We start from the raw sequence: 5,906 nt of genomic DNA on the forward strand, positions 1-5,906 counted from the left end.
TACCAGCCCCATGTAACCCCAACACCAGCCCAATGTAACCCTAACACCAGCCCCATGTAACCCCATCACCAGCCCCATGTAACCCCAACACCAGACCCATGTAACCCCATCACCAGCCCCATGTCACCCTAACACCAGCCCCGTGTAACCCCAACACCAGAACCCATGTAACCCGAACACCAGCCCCATGAAACCCCATCACCAGCCCCATGAAACCCCATCACCAGCCCCATGTAACCCTAACACCAGCCCCATGTAACCCCAGCACCAGCCCCATGTAACCCTAACACCAGCCACATGTAACCCCAACACCAGAACCCATGTAACCCCAACACCAGCACAATTTAACCCTAACACCAGCTCCATGTAACCCCAACACCAGAACCCATGTAACCCGAACACCAACCCCATGTAACCCCAACATCAGCCCAATGTAACCCTAACACCAGCCCCATGTAACCACATCACCAGCCCCATGTAACCCGAACACCAGCCCCATGTAACCCCATCACCAGCCCCATGTAACCCTGACACCAACCCCATGTAACCCCAACACCAGCCCCATGTAACCCCAACACCAGCCCCATGTAACCCTGATGCCAGCCCCATGTAACCCTGATACCAGCCCCATGTAACCCCAACATCAACACCAGCCCCATGAAACCCCAACATCAACACCAGCCCCATGTAACCCCAACATCAACACCAGCCCCATGTAACCCCAACATCAACACCAGCCCCATGTAACCTCAACAACAGCCCCATGTTATCTCAGCCCCATGTAACCCCAACACCAGAACCCATGTAACCCCATGTAACCCCAACACCAGCCCCATGTAACCCCATGAACCCCAACACCAGCCCCATGTAACCCCAACATCAACACCAGCCTCATGTAACCTCAACAACAGCCCCATGTTATCTCAGCCCCATGTAACCCCAACACCAGAACCCATGTAACCCCAGCAACAGAACCCATGTAACCCCAGCACCAGCCCCATGTAACCCCAGCACCAGCCCCATGTAAACCCAGCACCAGAACCCATGTAACCCGAACACCAGCCCCATGTAACCCCAACACCAGCCCCATGTAACCCCATCACCAGCCCCATGTAACCCTAATACCAGCCCCATGTAACCCCAACACCAGCCCCATGTAACCCCAACACCAGAACCCATGTAACCCGAACACCAGCCCCATGTAACCCCATCACCAGCCCCATGTAACCCCAGCACCAGCCCCATGTAACCCTAACACCAGCCCCATGTAACCCCAATACCAGCCCCATGTAACCCCAACACCATCCCCATGTAACCCCAACACCAGCCCCATGTAACCCCAACACCATCCCCATGTAACCCCAGAACCAGCCCCAGTAACCCCAACACCAGCCCCAGTAACCCCAACACCAGAACCCATGTAACCCCAACACCAGCACAATTTAACCCTAACACCAGCTCCATGTAACCCCAACACCAGCCCCATGTAACCCCAACACCAACAATTTAACCCTAACACCAGCCCCATGTAAACCCAACACCAGCCCCATGTAACCCCAACACCAGCCCCATGTGAACCCAACACTAGCCCCATGTAACCCCAGAACCAGCCCCATGTAACCCTGACACCAACCCCATGTAACCCCAATACCAGCCCCATGTAACCCCAACACCAGCCCCATGTAACCCTAACACCAGCCCCATGTAACCCCAACACCAGCCCCATGTAACCCCAACATCAATACCAGCCCCACGAAACCCCAACACCAGCCCCATGTAACCCCAACACCAGCCCCATGTAACCCTGACACCAGCCCCATGTAACCCCAACATCAACACCAGCCCCATGAACCCCATGAACCCCAACACCAGCCCCATATAACCCCAACATCAACACCAGCCCCATGTAACCCCAACAACAGCCCCATGTTATCTCAGCCCCATGTAACCCCAACACCAGCCCCATGAACCCCAACACCAACCCCATGTAACCCCAACAACAGCCCCATGAACCCCAACACCAGCCCCATGTAACCCCAACATCAACACCATCCCCATGTAATCTCAACACCAACACCAGCCCCATGGAACCCCAACATCAACACCATCCCCATGTAAACCCCAAACCAGCCCCATGTAACCCCAACACCAACACCAGCCCCATGAACCCCAATACCAGCCCCATGTAACCCCAACATCAATACCAGCCCCATGTAACCCCAACAACAGCCCCATGTTATCTCAGCCCCATATAACCCCAACACCAGCCCCATGTAACCCCAACATCAACACCAGCCCCATGTAACCCCAACAACAGCCCCATGTTATCTCAGCCCCATGTAACCCCAACACCAGCCCCATGAACCCCAACACCAGCCCCATGTAACCCCAACATCAACACCATCCCCATGTAACCTCAACACCAACACCAGCCCCATGGAACCCCATGAACCCCAACACCAGCCCCATGTAACCCCAACATCAACACCAGCCTCATGTAACCTCAACAACAGCCCCATGTTATCTCAGCCCCATGTAACCCCAACACCAGAACCCATGTAACCCCAGCAACAGAACCCATGTAACCCCAGCACCAGCCCCATGTAACCCCAGCACCAGCCCCATGTAAACCCAGCACCAGAACCCATGTAACCCGAACACCAGCCCCATGTAACCCCAACACCAGCCCCATGTAACCCCATCACCAGCCCCATGTAACCCTAATACCAGCCCCATGTAACCCCAACACCAGCCCCATGTAACCCCAACACCAGAACCCATGTAACCCGAACACCAGCCCCATGTAACCCCATCACCAGCCCCATGTAACCCCAGCACCAGCCCCATGTAACCCTAACACCAGCCCCATGTAACCCCAACACCAGCCCCATGTAACCCCAATACCAGCCCCATGTAACCCCAACACCATCCCCATGTAACCCCAACACCAGCCCCATGTAACCCCAACACCATCCCCATGTAACCCCAGAACCAGCCCCATGTAACCCCAACACCAGCCCCATGTAACCCCAACACCAGCCCCATGTAAACCCAACACCAGCCCCATGTAACCCCAACACCAGCCCCATGTGAACCCAACACTAGCCCCATGTAACCCCAGAACCAGCCCCATGTAACCCTGACACCAACCCCATGTAACCCCAATACCAGCCCCATGTAACCCCAACACCAGCCCCATGTAACCCTAACACCAGCCCCATGTAACCCCAACACCAGCCCCATGTAACCCCAACATCAATACCAGCCCCACGAAACCCCAACACCAGCCCCATGTAACCCCAACACCAGCCCCATGTAACCCTGACACCAGCCCCATGTAACCCCAACATCAACACCAGCCCCATGAACCCCATGAACCCCAACACCAGCCCCATGTAACCCCAACATCAACACCAGCCCCATGTAACCCCAACAACAGCCCCATGTTATCTCAGCCCCATGTAACCCCAACACCAGCCCCATGAACCCCAACACCAACCCCATGTAACCCCAACAACAGCCCCATGAACCCCAACACCAGCCCCATGTAACCCCAACATCAACACCATCCCCATGTAATCTCAACACCAACACCAGCCCCATGGAACCCCAACATCAACACCATCCCCATGTAAACCCCAAACCAGCCCCATGTAACCCCAACACCAACACCAGCCCCATGAACCCCAATACCAGCCCCATGTAACCCCAACATCAATACCAGCCCCATGTAACCCCAACAACAGCCCCATGTTATCTCAGCCCCATATAACCCCAACACCAGCCCCATGTAACCCCAACATCAACACCAGCCCCATGTAACCCCAACAACAGCCCCATGTTATCTCAGCCCCATGTAACCCCAACACCAGCCCCATGAACCCCAACACCAGCCCCATGTAACCCCAACATCAACACCATCCCCATGTAACCTCAACACCAACACCAGCCCCATGGAACACCAGCCCCATGGAACCCCAGCCCCATGTTAACCCAGCCCCATGTAACCCACACACCAGCCCCATGTAATCTCAACACCAGCCCCATGTAACCTCAACACCAACACCAGCCCCATGTAATCTCAACACCCAACACCAGCCCCATGTAACCCCAGCCCAGTTGACCATAACCTCCCCATCTCTGGGCTTGTCCTAGTCACAGCTCCCCCTGACAGAGCCTCATTCTCCTGCCCCGACCTTTAGCCACATACCTCTGCACATAGCAGCCAGTACAAAGAGCACATGCACACAGCAGTCACACACACTCACTGTGTACCGACTACACACACACACACACACACACACACACACACACACACACACACACACACACACACACACACACACACACACACACACACACACACACACACACACACACACACACACACACACACACACTGCTGACACAGTCACATGGGCCTGGGGCTATTATTTAAGCTGGATAACCCTGGGAGACCAGCTGAGTATTGTGGGGTGGAGGTGAGATCCCACTCACAGTGTTCAGAGCCTGACTTCAGACATCTTCTTGGACACACAGCGAGAGGATGAAACAGAGCTAGAGAAAAGCAGAACAACATCTCTGACATACACTCACACACACTTCCCATGCGTTCCAACGTGCTGAGGGAACATTTTCCCTCCTGTGCTGTATATTTCTCATGCATCGTCTATGGGACCCTGTGACCCAGTCAGGTTAAGGAGTAAATAAATCGTCAGTGGTTCTTCCGATTCAGTGAACCAAGCACAGACTTGCGTTAGCTCCTGCAACCTAATGCCTACACGTTGGCTTTAGCTCAGTGGGCTTACACAGTCTTGTGGCAGCCAGTCAGTCACTTAAACAGGAGCTCCTTCCCAGTGGTAGTGAGTGGTATGAGGACGGGGGCATGTAGGGAACACCTACTGCGAACTCATTCAGCTCATGTATGGAGTCAATACAGCTAATCCCACTGTTTACTTAAAACAAGAGCTTTGACAGCCCACACACCATAAGCTCTACACAAACACACAAAACACACCCACACAGAAATACGTAATTTGGTTTAAAAGTAGCCTGGGAACGCACAATAACATGCAATACAATATACAATACATTACACACACAGTTAATAATACATTCCAATAAAGAAAGTAGACAAATAACACAATTCCAAATCTCTAAGCAGATTCATTTCAATACCTCTGCTCTTCATCATGATCAAATTAAGTGATGATATAATGACGGTGACCTTTACTGCAAGCCTTACTGGGATGTGAGAGGGAGGAGTGAGGGTATTGAGTGTGATTTAAATGAGAAATATCTGGGCCTCCCGAGTGGGCCTGCTTGAGTGACTCCTTGTGGTGGGCCGGGCTCTTGCAGGCTGACCTTAGTCGTCAGTTGAACTGTGTTTTCTCTGACACATTGGTGTGGCTGGCTTCCAAGTTAAGAGGGCGGGTGTTAAGGAGCGGGGTTAGCGGGGTCATGTACAGAGGACGCATGACTCCGCCTTCGCCCCCCGAGCTCGTTGGGGAGTTGCAGCGACGAGACAAGATCAAAATCGGGGAGAAAAAGGGGGTTAAATACAAAAAAAGGAAATGACCAATATCTTCAATCCTAATCTGGGTCTGTGGATTAGAGGGGGAGAGGAGGGCATACTGTAGAATACGTGTCTGACCTCAATACATTTCACTTTAAACCAGTGGGCCTCGACAACGCCTGGGTTACGTTCAGTATGAGCAAACAGGACAAAATGTTTTGAAACCTGAAACAAAAATCTGCATTGTTATTGGGTAAATTTGAGTGGGTTCCCCTGTTCAAATGTTCTCCTACCATTTCATGCCTACCTATAACCTCAACTTGTTAAAGCAGTCCACACGCTAAACTCACTGAACTCTATCTTCCCTGAGGAGGGGGTGGCTTTTAAAACA

Source organism: Oncorhynchus keta, chromosome 18 (assembly GCF_023373465.1).
Source record: "Oncorhynchus keta strain PuntledgeMale-10-30-2019 chromosome 18, Oket_V2, whole genome shotgun sequence".
In the NCBI taxonomy this organism is placed as follows: Eukaryota; Metazoa; Chordata; class Actinopteri; order Salmoniformes; family Salmonidae; genus Oncorhynchus; species Oncorhynchus keta.